The sequence below is a fragment of the Rattus norvegicus genome, chromosome X, assembly GCF_036323735.1.
Source record: "Rattus norvegicus strain BN/NHsdMcwi chromosome X, GRCr8, whole genome shotgun sequence".
Classification (NCBI taxonomy): domain Eukaryota; kingdom Metazoa; phylum Chordata; class Mammalia; order Rodentia; family Muridae; genus Rattus; species Rattus norvegicus.
The window spans coordinates 61,538,997-61,553,178 of record NC_086039.1 but is presented as its reverse complement, the minus strand read 5'-3'; the positions used below and the strand labels follow the sequence as shown (position 1 = coordinate 61,553,178).

General features: G+C 39.6%; 1 non-coding gene across 1 annotated transcript; it reads right to left on the bottom strand.

Moving 5' to 3' along the window:
• Positions 1-1,144: 1,144 nt before the first annotated feature.
• On the bottom strand, positions 1,145-1,290 carry LOC120099479 (small nucleolar RNA SNORA48). Its single transcript, XR_005498651.1, has one exon. It is a non-coding gene; the product is annotated as a small nucleolar RNA SNORA48 (small nucleolar RNA).
• Positions 1,291-14,182: the final 12,892 nt, after the last annotated feature.

Genomic DNA, 14,182 nt, shown 5'->3' with positions numbered 1-14,182 from the left:
GTGGCTGGCTCATCCATGCCTTCACCATTAGGATCAGCTCCACTGTGTTGGCCAGGCAAGGCACAGGATCTCCTGAGCACTGCAGTCAGCAAGGGATAGGGTCAGCTCACCCGCTCTCATGAGCCCCAGGGCCAGCTCTCCCAAATGCTGCAGGTTGTGAAGGGCAGGGGATATGTATCACCTCCATACAGATGCCACCTCATGGCAGATAAGTGGCTGGGCAAGCTCTCTAGTCTCTTGACCTCAGGTTTGGCTCACCTGCATCCCCTTCCATCAGGATAGGCTCAACTGTGCTGTCCAGGTGAGGTGCAGTATCTGTTCTCTGTAGCTGGTGAAGGGCAGCAATAGCTTTTAGGAGGTAAAGAACCTTTGGGCAAAAGGAGAGGGGCATCAATTCTATCATCTCTGTGCTTCTGCCACTCCAGGTTAGACTACTGATATTGTTATCTCTCCCAAACTCATGTCCTTGGGGCCCTGCTCACTGTCCACCCCACTACCACCCTCAATCAGGGCTAACTCCACTGTGTTACCTGGAAAAGGTGCAGGGCTTGCTCTCCTGAATGGTATCAGTGGTGAGAGATGTGGACAGCTCTTCAGGGCACCTCATCCAATGGGGGATGGGGCCAGTTCTGTACATCCCCTGGATGTCCAGATGGTGTCCCTTGGCTGTCCCAGCAGGGGACATCCCCATGTCTTCTAGTATATATAAGCATGAATATTGAACATTGACAACGACCTCTGCCACTGTGTAGCCATAGATTCAGACATGGCCTCCAGCAGCAGCTCAGCCTGAGGCATCACTATCGCTCCAGATAGTGGGGCTGGCCACTCAAAACAGGTCACTCCTCCCTCCCCCACTCGAGTCTCCAATTCCATCTTTCTTCATAATGCCCAAGCTGTTCTGCTTCACTTTCTCTCCCATCTGACCACCACATACTTGCTTGTAGTGGCTCCAGCTGCAGGCTGGCCACATGGATGGTGGGCTCTAGGGTGATCCTTCATCCATGCTGCATTTTGTGTCAGCAAGCAGGTGTCTATGGTCCATTTGTCCCATGCACTAGAGGGCAGGCCTGTGGGTCTCATGGCAGTCCTGAGGTTTCTGTTTGCCTTTCTTCTCCTGTATTGTACTGCCTGGTTTTGATTTTTATGAGTCCCAGGCATAAAAAGGTTTTGGCTATCAAGCCAGGCATCAAGTTAGGATGAACATATAACTGCCATCTGCTCTGCCCGTGACTGATAGAAGAATCAACACTGCCAACAAGGTGTCTCTTTGCCCATTGCCAGCAGGTACAACCCATGCTCTTAACCATGTGTCTTAGTTAGGGTTTTATTGCTATGAACAGACACCTTGCCAAATGTAAGTTTTATAAAGGACAACATTTAATTGGGGCTGGCTTACAGGTTCAGAGGTTCAGTCCATTATCAAGGCAGTAACATGGCAGCATCACAGAATCCAGGCAGGCCTGGTGCAGAAGGAGCTGAGTTCTACATCTTCACCAGAAGGAAGCCAGGAACAGACTGATCATCCTCAGGCAGCTAAGAGGAGGATCTCCAAGCCCACCCCCACAGTGACACACTTCCTCCAACAAGGTCACTCCTTCTAATAGTGCCACTCTCTGGGCCAAGCATATGCAAACTATCACACCATGAATCATCTCTCCAGCCCTTAGGTTTCCAATTTTTGGGATTCTAATATATTGTTCAGATTTTCAAAGCAAAATCAACAAAATAAAAGTGATAAAAATCAGCATTTATTCAACATCTACCCTGCACTATATTTTTTATTGCTATCTTAGTTACAGTTTTATTGCTGTGAATAGACATCATGACCAAGACAATTCTTATAAAGGACAACATTTAACTGGGGCTTGCTTACAGGTTTAGAGGTTCAGTCCATTATCATCATGGCAGGAAGCGTGACAGCATCTAGGCAGGCCTGGTGCTGAAGGAGCTGTGAATTTTACCTCTTGTTCCGAGGCTAGAAGAAGACTAACTCCCACGTGGCCAGGAGGAGGGTCTCAAAGCTCACACCACAGTAGACATACTTCCTCCAATAAGGCCACATCTATTCCAACAAGGTCATACCTCCTAATAGTGCCACTCTATGTGCCACACATATTCAAACCACTACAATAGGGTAGGATTAGCTTTTCTAAATGTTAACAATAATCAAACTGAGATTTGTAGAAACTATAAAACTTGTTTAAAGTAGAGTTAGCAGATGAAATAGAGATCTAAAAGCTGGATTGTCTAGTTTACCAACCTACATCAAGAATATTGACAGACACTATGCATTCTCTTCAGCTCGTATAAATCCCTTTCCTCTTAAGAGGATATGGACAGAAACCAAGGATAAACTCAAATACTACATTGTTAGTAGAGGATAGAGATCTAGGATGAATTGATCATGTGCCGTAATGGTATTCTAGAGGACCATGAATTTCTATAGGTTAAGGTCACTGTCTTAAAGGCTGAGTGACTCTTAAGGAGAAGGCAAGTAATCTCAGTGATAGAGGAAGTGAGAGTCCAGGAAGCAGTCTTCACTCTGAGCTCCACTCATAATTGCAATACTTTGAATCTTCACCTGGAGTCTGCCAAATGTGAAAAGCTTCAGTGTACAGTTAGCTCTAAGTGCCTTTTCTATCTAATTTGTTATCATGGGAAGACCAAGTAATACAGCGAACAATAAGGTTATATAAGTTAAGGATATAGAAGTATCGTGATAGTGTTTCATGTTGAATCTTTCTGTTATCTGAGTTTCATTAAAATAAAGCAAAGCTACTTGTTTTAAAGGTCCTGGGAAAATGAAAAGAAATATCATTAAATTGGTAAGAGGGCAAAAACAGATGTCATCATCACTAAATTTTGTTTCTAAAGTTTCATATTTAATACCCTTTCCATGATTTTTCTTAAAAATTACACACTTAACACTATTCCCATTACATGCATGATGTACTATAGGAAGACTGGATTTTTTTTTAGGATATGGTATAATCTGGATATGGTTTCACCAAATTGTCTTCTCTCTGAGGCTGCCTCAAAGTCAAAATATTTTACACTGCCTTCCATAATTTGATTTGTAACATCTAAAACGCGTGGATCAGATGGTTTGTTTGATGTCAAGCAAGATGAAAATGGACTGTAAACAATTTTATATTCTCTATTATCAGACAGTAAGCTATTTGTTTGGTTTTTAAAAAACATTTTATTTAGTTTAAAGATGTTCCCTTGGACCCAGAAATAGCCTTAGGTCAGGCATGGGGCTCATTATATTGTCAAAATTTGTGGGCAGAGATATAGTTAAAGTTGTTTTAATACTCAAAGAAAAATACTCATACTGCATATTGGCCGTTCATCTGATATAATTTGGAATGGAAGATTTATCACTCCTTTTCACATCTAAAATCTTCTCATATTTATTAATATTTAAGAGTCTCGGTGAATTGAGTCAGCCCTGTAAACTCAGCTTCATATAAAACTTTAGAATGCTCTTTTTTATTTTGAGTTTTTAATTTAATTACATGTAAAATACTTTTATATTGCTTACCTCTTCTGTTTCCTTCCCCCAATCCTTCCCATTACGTCCACCCAGTGCTTCCCATGTTCTCTCATTACCTGTCAAATTTATGCCCTCACATTCTTTGATTATTATTGATATATATATATATATATCATACTATACCAGATTTTGTTGTTTGTGTGCATATTTCATCTCTCAGCAGTCATTAGTTACTTATAGTTCTTTGTCTAGTGAAGCACTCCTGCAGTAATGTTCTCCCCCGAACTTTGTCATTGGCAAGTCTATTGATATAGTTATCTTTCAGGTTATTTTAGACAGCCATTTCTAAGAAAGACAGTTTCATAGCAGATTTCCTGGTCTTTTGGCTCTTATAATCTTCCTTCCCATCTTCTACAATGTTTCCTGAGCCTCATGCACAGGTGTTGTGCTGTAGATGTGGCTGGGCTCCTAACAATCAGGAGATCTCTGATTTATGTCCAAGTGTATTTTTCTATAATTGTTCCTATTTGTAATTAAGATAACCTTCTTTGAGATACATTTATCTGGGAGTCTAAGAATAAGTTTTAGAATCTAGTTAAGAATTATGATTGTCCAGGGAATTGGGCAATAGAAAGTTCTATTCTAAGATCCATGACCTGACTATCTCTGAGTAGTTGGCTATGTGTCTAGTACCAGACATGGTTTCCCTCCTAATGTGTGGGCCTTAAGTCCAATCAGATCACTACTGATTATTATCAACTTATGAGTTGCCACTATTGTGCCTTTAGGAATATCATGCTCTGCTGGATTGTGGCTCATAGGCATCACAGCTGAATATGACTATTGATTGCTTTCCTCTTTTGGCAGCTTGCATACTACTTTTCGACCTTTTGACATTATGGAAGCTTGTCTACTGCAAGGTGTCTTTTATAGTAGATCCAGCTTGAATCATCTAAGTCCTGTGCAATATCTTTAGCAATAGGGACTTATCATCAACCTCTAAGAGAAAACCAAGGACAATAGCAATAGCCTATATTGTTTTGGAAATTACTCGGACTACCCTGACCAACAACAGGAAAGGAGTTTTTTTTTTCATACCTGGTACTGGGTTTTTGTTAGATAGCCTATGACTCCCTTAAAAGTGTGTGTGTATATGTGTGCATGTGTGTATATTATAAGTACATATATATATATACATATACATACATATATATATGTGTGTGTGTATTTCTTTTAAGCATATATATTATAATTTTATATAAACATAAAATACAATTGCTTGGGTCTTCATGATGGTTTGTATATGCTTGGCTCAGGGGGTGGCACTATTAGGATGTGTAGCATTGTTGGAGTAGTTGTGTTGCTATGGGCATGGGCTTTAATACCCTTGTCCTAGCTGATTGAAAGTGAGTTTCCTCATAGCAGCCTTCAGATGAAGATATAGAACTCTCAGCTCTACCTGTACTATGCCTGCCTGGATGCTGCCATGTTCCCGCCTTGATGATAACGGACTGAACTTCCGAGCCTGTAAGCCAGCCCCAATTAAATGTTGTCCTTATAAGACGTGCCTTGGTCATGGTGTCTGTTCATAGTAGTAAAACCCTAGGTAAGACAGGCTTTATCAAACAACCTTGCTGTTATTTGCCCCATCCTCCTCTCTTTCTTCTCCTGTATTGGTTTCGTCTTTTCCTCCTCAGTTGGAACCCCCTCCAAGTTATTCTGCTTTTCACTTCATATTTCCTGTATCCTCCTCTTCCATTCCCACACAACGCCCCCTCTAACTTTACTCCCTGATTTCTGTGGTTATTCCATATTATGTACTTACACCTGAACACTTAGGATAGGAACCACAGATGAATGAGAACTTGTGGTATTTGTCTTTCTGGGTCTGGGTTACCTCACACAACATTCCATTCATTTACCTGCAAATCTCAGTTTTCCTTGCTGTTGAATAGCATTCTATAGTGTAAGCAGACCATATTTCTTTATCCATTCATCTGTTGAAGGACTTATAGGTTGTTTCTGTTTCCTAGTTATTGTGAATAGAGAAGCAATGAACTTGACCTTATCAGACAGGATTTCTGCCTGAACCCGTAACTCACTGTTTTGGCTAGACTGTCTGGCCAGAAAATTCCTGGGATCCATTTTCTCTGCTACACTCATTGCTCAGGTTACAGATGCATATCAGCATGCTCTACTCTTTTATCTGAGTGCTGGGAATCTGAACTTAGGTCCTCATGCTTGCATAGCAAATACCTTCTCACTGAGCTTTCTCTTTAACTCACACTGAGATATTTTCAGAAGATGTTTTTCACACATTTTACATGCATATACTAAATGATTTAAATGTAATTTAATATATACATAAGCAAGTATAAAAATAAATGTATGTTTTAAATTATGCCACTTGGGCAACAAATATTTGTAGAGTAACAATATCTCTTCACTGAAGTCTACTTTAGAAAGTGCTGCATTGTATTTCAGGGAAGAGTTTGAACATAATGTAGTTAACCATTCTCATGCTGATGAGATTGATATTATTTTCCACGTTCTACTCATATGCATAATATTAAGATGAACATATTTTTCTATTTATTAATTAATTATTAATTCAGTGAAAAAATAATTTATACAATGTATTCTGACTACAGTTTCCCCTTCCTCAACTTGTTCCAGATCTTCCTCACCTCCTCTCCCATTTAAATTCTCTCTCTTTCTTTTTCTCTCTTTCTCTCCCTCTCTCATTAGCAAAAAGACATCTAAAAATAAAATAAGATAAAACAAATAAAGAAAGAAAAAAAGCCAGAATACAATGAAAAAAAAAACAGAAGAAAAGGAACCAAAGAAAAAGCTCAAGAAACACATATAGACACAAAGACACACAACATTGCACACACAGAAATCTCATAAAAACACAAAAACAGAAAATATGATATATATGCAACAGGCCTCTAAGGTTAAAAAAGGTGGTTGGTGGGGGAAGAGTTTCAACAAGGCAGTAGACTGACAACTCAAAACAAACTTAATGGCATTTTTGGAGGACTTTTTGTCTCATAAAATGAAAATCTTTGAACATTCACAATTGCTCAAATGTACAAACACTTTTCTAGATAGATATATAGAAGTGAAGTTGATGGGATAGAGAATATCTTCATTTTATTTGACTTTGAATAGAACTCTTAGATTTCTTTTATAATTATCAGGCTTTTAAAGTCTTATCTTTACTCAAGTGTGGTAGCTAATTTATTGTTTGGCTTAGGAAATCATTCAGCTTATCTGACTTATTAAGTTGACTCTAAAATGTTATATCATTTTTTGCAATTTTATGTGACATTACCTATCATTCATTTGTCTGAGTGCATGGAGTCTATGTGTATGTATGTATGCATGCATGTATGTATGTGTATTCTCTATATACATATCTACATGTGTTTTGTAGCCCAGCCCAAGGTTTTCTTAACTAGGTTTTAAAATAACTAATTTCTACATTACCTTAGCTTTTATTTATATATACTTTAATTTACTTTGAAAAGTTAGTCCTACATGTTCACAGTTTGGAGTCAAGCATTTCTATAAAGCATATTGTGAGAAACATGGAGCACCCTTCTGTTCCCCATTTTTTGTGGACAGCCATACTCAATTGTTTTAGATGAATGAATTGTTATGTACCTTTTGATCAATCTCCATCTTGAAAGCTCAGCTTGGGGCACTTCAAACTGATTTCCTATCACAGAAGTTGAGAATTAGCTCTCTGTCTCACTACTCCCCATCCTTATCCACCACACACTTTTCTACTGACTCTCTAGGCTTCCAATTTGTTATAGTCTTACATCAATGTTCAGTGTATTCTGAATAATCACTGTCATACTGCCTACCCATTTACAATGCCTGGGGAGCTTTAAAATGCCAGAGCTTGTTTCTGAAGCGATGATCCATGTGTGGCTTGGGCATCTGAATTTTTAAAAAGATTCTTAGGCAGTTCTAATATTCAGCCAAGGTTGTGATCCAAGGAATGGTTATTCACAGTTGATTGCTCTGCTTTCCTTTCTAGAAAACCCTTTAATTATCTTTGGAGATAATAATTATCTTGTTTTTATATTTGCTTAATTTCTACATTCTTATCCGTGGCTTAACTTCAAAGTCTTCTTAATATATACACATGCATTGAGTACTTGGTTTCTTCTTGGAAAATCACTTAAATGGCCTTTTGAAAAGTTTTTGTATTCTTGGCTTGGTGGCTGTCTAACTTGTTTTTTTTTTTTAAATTTCAAAACTTTGTTTATGCTTAATATTGTCTTTTTTTCTTTTTTTTAATTTTTTTATTATTTTTTTATTAACTTGAGTATTTCTTATATAAATTTCAAGTGTTATTCCCTTTCCCGGTTTCCGGGCAAACATCCCCCTCCCCCCTCCCCTTCCTTATGGGTGTCCCCCTCCCAACCCTCCCCCCATTGCCGCCCTCCCCCCATAGTCTAGTTCACTGGGGGTTCAGTCTTAGCAGGACCCAGGGCTTCCCCTTCCACTGGTGCTCTTACTAGGATATTCATTGCTACCTATGGGGTCAGAGTCCAGGGTCAGTCCATGTATAGTCTTTAGGTAGTGGCTTAGTCCCTGGAAGCTCTGGTTGCTTGACATTGTTGTACTTTTGGGGTCTCGAGCCCCTTCAAGCTCTTCCAGTTCTTTCTCTGATTCCTTCAACGGGGGACCTATTCTCAGTTCAGTGGTTTGCTGCTGGCATTCGCCTCTGTATTTGCTGTATTCTGGCTGTGTCTCTCAGGAGCGATCTACATCCGGCTCCTGTCGGTCTGCACTTCTTTGCTTCATCCATCTTGTCCAATTGGGTGGCTGTATATGTATGGGCCACCTGTGGGGCAGGCTCTGAATGGGTGTTCCTTCAGTCTCTGTTTTAATCTTTGCCTCTCCCTTCCCAGCCAAGGGTATTCTTTTTCCTCATTTAAAGAAGGAGTGAAGCATTCACATTTTGATCATCCGTCTTGAGTTTCGTTTGTTCTAGGGATCTAGGGTAATTCAAGCATTTGGGCTAATAGCCACTTATCAATGAGTGCATACCATGTATGTCTTTCTGTGATTGGGTTAGCTCACTCAGGATGATATTTTCCAGTTCCAACCATTTGCCTACGAATTTCATAAACTCGTTGTTTCTGATAGCTGAGTAATATTCCATTGTGTAGATGTACCACATTTTCTGTATCCATTCCTCTGTTGAAGGGCATCTGGGTTCTTTCCAGCTTCTGGCTATTATAAATAAGGCTGCGATGAACATAGTGGAGCACGTGTCTCTTTTATATGTTGAGGCATCTTTTGGGTATATGCCCAAGACAGGTATAGCTGGATCCTCAGGCAGTTCAATGTCCAATTTTCTGAGGAACCTCCAGACTGATTTCCAGAATGGTTTTACCAGTCTGCAATCCCACCAACAATGGAGGAGTGTTCCTCTTTCTCCACATCCTCGCCAGCATCTGCTGTCACCTGAGTTTTTGATCTTAGCCATTCTCACTGGTGTGAGGTGAAATCTCAGGGTTGTTTTGATTTGCATTTCCCTTATGACTAAAGATGTTGAACATTTCTTTAGGTGTTTCTCAGCCATTCGGCATTCCTCAGCTGTGAATTCTTTGTTTAGCTCTGAACCCCATTTTTTAATAGGGTTATTTGTTTCCCTGCGGTCTAACTTCTTGAGTTCTTTGTATATTTTGGATATAAGGCCTCTATCTGTTGTAGGATTGGTAAAGATCTTTTCCCAATCTGTTGGTTGCCGTTTTGTCCTAACCACAGTGTCCTTTGCCTTACAGAAGCTTTGCAGTTTTATGAGATCCCATTTGTTGATTCTTGATCTTAGAGCATAAGCCATTGGTGTTTTGTTCAGGAAATTTTTTCCAGTGCCCATGTGTTCCAGATGCTTCCCTAGTTTTTCTTCTATTAGTTTGAGTGTGTCTGGTTTGATGTGGAGGTCCTTGATCCACTTGGACTTAAGCTTTGTACAGGGTGATAAGGATGGATCGATCTGCATTCTTCTACATGTTGCCCTCCAGTTGAACCAGCACCATTTGCTGAAAATGCTATCTTTTTTCCATTGGATGGTTTTGGCTCCTTTGTCAAAAATCAAGTGACCATAGGTGTGTGGGTTCATTTCTGGGTCTTCAATTCTATTCCATTGGTCTATCTGTCTGTCTCTGTACCAATACCATGCAGTTTTTATCACTATTGCTCTGTAATACTGCTTGAGTTCAGGGATAGTGATTCCCCCTGAAGTCCTTTTATTGTTGAGGATAGCTTTAGCTATCCTGGGTTTTTTGTTATTCCAGATGAATTTGCAAATTGTTCTGTCTAACTCTTTGAAGAATTGGATTGGTATTTTGATGGGGATTGCATTGAATCTGTAGATTGCTTTTGGTAAAATGGCCATTTTTACTAAATTAATCCTGCCAATCCATGAGCATGGGAGATCTTTCCATCTTCTGAGGTCTTCTTCAATTTCTTTCCTCAGTGTCTTGAAGTTTTTATTGTACAGATCTTTTACTTGCTTGGTTAAAGTCACACCGAGGTACTTTATATTATTTGGGTCTATTATGAAGGGTGTCGTTTCCCTAATTTCTTTCTCGGCTTGTTTCTCTTTTGTATAGAGGAAGGCAACTGATTTATTTGAGTTAATTTTATACCCAGCCACTTTGCTGAAGTTGTTTATCAGCTTTATTAGTTCTCTGGTGGAACTTTTGGGATCACTTAAATATACTATCATGTCATCTGCAAATAGTGATATTTTGACCTCTTCTTTTCCGATCTGTATCCCTTTGATCTCCTTTTGTTGTCTGATTGCTCTGGCTAGAACTTCAAGAACTATATTGAATAAGTAGGGAGAGAGTGGGCAGCCTTGTCCAGTCCCTGATTTTAGTGGGATTGCTTCAAGTTTCTCTCCATTTAGTTTAATGTTAGCAACTGGTTTGCTGTATATGGCTTTTACTATGTTTAGGTATGGGCCTTGAATTCCTATTCTTTCCAGGACTTTTATCATGAAGGGGTGTTGAATTTTGTCAAATGCTTTCTCAGCATCTAATGAAATGATCTTGTGGTTCTGTTCTTTCAGTTTGTTTATATAATGGATCACGTTGATGGTTTTCCGTATATTAAACCATCCCTGCATGCCTGGGATGAAGCCTACTTGATCATGGTGGATGATTGTTTTGATGTGCTCTTGAATTCGGTTTGTCAGAATTTTATTGAGTATTTTTGCATCGATATTCATAAGGGAAATTGGTCTGAAATTCTCTTTCTTTGTTGTGTCTTTGTGTGGTTTAGGTATAAGAGTAATTGTGGCTTCGTAGAAGGAATTCGGTAGTGCTCCATCTATTTCAATTTTGTGGAATAGTTTGGATAATATTGGTATGAGGTCTTCTATGAAGGTTTGATAGAATTCTGCACTAAACCCGTCTGGACCTGGGCTCTTTTTGGTTGGGAGACCTTTAATGACTGCTTCTATTTCCTTAGGAGTTATGGGGTTGTTTAACTGGTTTATCTGTTCCTGATTTAACTTCGATACCTGGTATCTGTCTAGGAAATTGTCCATTTCCTGAAGACTTTCAAGTTTTGTTGAATATAGGTTTTTATAGTAAGATCTGATGATTTTTTGAATTTCCTCTGAATCTGTAGTTATGTCTCCCTTTTCATTTCTGATTTTGTTAATTTGGACGCACTCTCTGTGTCCTCTCGTTAGTCTGGCTAAGGGTTTATCTATCTTGTTGATTTTCTCAAAGAACCAACTTTTGGTTCTGTTGATTCTTTCTATGGTCCTTTTTGTTACTACTTGGTTGATTTCAGCTCTGAGTTTGATTATTTCCTGCCTTCTACTCCTCCTGGGTGTATTTGCTTCTTTTTGTTCTAGAGCTTTTAGGTGTGCTGTCAAGCTGCTGACATATGCTCTTTCCTGTTTCTTTCTGCAGGCACTCAGCGCTATGAGTTTTCCTTTTAGCAGAGCTTTCATTGTGTCCCATAAGTTTGGGTATGTTGTATCTTCATTTTCATTAAATTCTAAAAAGTTTTTAATTTCTTTCTTTATTTCTTCCTTGACCAGGTTATCATTGAGTAGAGCATTGTTCAATTTCCACGTATATGTGGGCATTCTTCCCTTATTGTTATTGAAGACCAGTTTTAGGCCGTGGTGGTCCGATAGCATGCATGGGCTTATTTCTATCTTTCTGTACCTGTTGAGGCCTGTTTTTTGACCAATTATATGGTCAATTTTGGAGAAAGTACCATGAAGAGCTGAGAAGAAGGTATATCCTTTTGCTTTAGGATAGAATGTTCTATAAATATCCGTAAAGTCCGTTTGGCTCATGACTTCTCTTAGTCTGTCGACATCACTGTTTAATTTCGTTTCCATGATCTGTCCATTGATGAGAGTGGTGTGTTGAAATCTCCCACTATTATTGTGTGAGGTGCAATGTGTGCTTTGAGCTTTAGTAAGGTTTCTTTTACGTATGTAGGTGCCCTTGTATTTGGGGCATAGATATTTAGGATTGAGAGTTCATCTTGGTGGATTTTTCCTTTGATGAATATGAAGTGTCCTTCCTTATCTTTTTTGATGACTTTTAGTTGGAAATTGATTTTATTTGATATTAGAATGGCTACTCCAGCTTGCTTCTTCTGACCATTTGCTTGGAAAGTTGTTTTCCAGCCTTTCACTCTGAGGTAGTGTCTGTCTTTGTCTCTGAGGTGTGTTTCCTGTAGGCAGCAGAATGCAGGGTCCTCGTTGTGTATCCAGTTTGTTAATCTATGTCTTTTTATTGGGGAGTTGAGGCCATTGATATTGAGAGATATTAAGGAATAGTGATTATTGCTTCCCGTTATATTCATATTTGGATGTGAGGTTATGTTTGTGTGCTTTCATTCTCTTTGTTTTGTTGCCAAGACGATTAGTTTCTTGCTTCTTCTAGGGTATAGCTTGCCTACTTATGTTGGGCTTTACCATTTATTATCCTTTGTAGTGCTGGATTTGTAGAAAGATATTGTGTAAATTTGGTTTTGTCATGGAATATCTTGGTTTCTCCATCAATGTTAATTGAGAGTTTTGCTGGATACAGTAACCTGGGCTGGCATTTGTGTTCTCTTAGGTTCTGTATAACATCAGTCCAGGATCTTCTGGCCTTCATAGTTTCTGGCGAGAAGTCTGGTGTGATTCTGATAGGTCTCCCTTATATGTCACTTGACCTTTTTCCCTTACTGCTTTTAATATTCTTTCTTTATTTTGTGCGTTTGGTGTTTTGACAATTATGTGACGGGAGGTGTTTCTTTTCTGGTCCAATCTATTTGGAGTTCTGTAGGCTTCTTGTATGTCTATGGGTATCTCTTTTTTTAGGTTAGGGAAGTTTTCTTCTATGATTTTGTTGAAGATATTTACTGGTCCTTTGAGCTGGGAGTCTTCACTCTCTTCTATACCTATTATCCTTAGGTTTGATCTTCTCATTGAGTCCTGGATTTCCTGTATGTTTTGGACCAGTAGCTTTTTCCGCTTTACATTATCTTTGACAGTTGAGTCAATGATTTCTATGGAATCTTCTGCTCCTGAGATTCTCTCTTCCATCTCTTGTATTCTGTTGGTGAAGCTTGTATCTACAGCTCCTTGTCTCTTCTTTTGGTTTTCTATATCCAGGGTTGTTTCCATGTGTTCTTTCTTGATTCCTTCTATTTCCATTTTTAATTCCTTCAACTGTTTGATTGTGTTTTCCTGGAATTCTTTCAGGGATTTTTGTGTCTCCTCTCTATGGGCTTCTACTTGTTTATTTATGTTTTCCTGGAATTCTTTCAGGGATTTTTGTGTCTCCTCTCTATGGGCTTCTACTTGTTTATTTATGTTTTCCTGGAATTCTTTCAGGGATTTTTGCGATTCTTTCAGGCATTTTTGCGATTCCTCTCTGTAGGCTTCTACTTGTTCTCTAAGGGAGTTCTTCACGTCTTTCTTGAAGTCCTCCAGCATCATGATCAAAAATGATTTTGGAACTAGATCTTGCTTTTCTGGTGTGTTTGGATATTCCATGTTTGTTTTGATGGGAGTATTGGGCTCCGATGGTGCCATGTAGTCTTGGTTTCTGTTGCTTGGGTTCCTGCGCTTGCCTCTCGCCATCAGATTATCTCTAGTGTTACTTTGTTCTCCTATTTCTGACAGTGGCTAGACTGTCCTATAAGCCTGTGTGTCAGGAGTGCTGTAGACCTGTTTTCCTCTCTTTCAGTCAGTTATGGGGACAGAGTGTTCTGTTTTCGGGCGTGTGGTTTTTCCTCTCTACAGGTCTTCAGCTGTTCCTGTGGCCCTGTGTCTTGAGTTCACTAGGCAGCTTTCTTGCAGCAGAAAAGTTGGTCTTACCTGTGGTCCCAAGGCTCAAGTTCGCTCGTGGGGTGCTACCCACGGGCTCTCTGCAGCGGCAGCAACCAGGAAGACCTGTGCCGCCCCTTCCGGGAGCTTCAGTGCACCAGGGTTCCAGATGGTCTTTGGCTTTTTCCTCTGGCGTCCGAGATGTGTGTGCAGAGAGCAGTCTCTTCTGGTTTCCCAGGCGTGTCTGCCTCTCTGAAGGTTTAGCTCTCCCTCCCACGGGATTTGGGTGCAGAGAACTGTTTATCTGGTCTGTTTCCTTCAGTTTCCAGAAGTGTCTCAGGCAGGGGTCCTGCCGCTCCTGG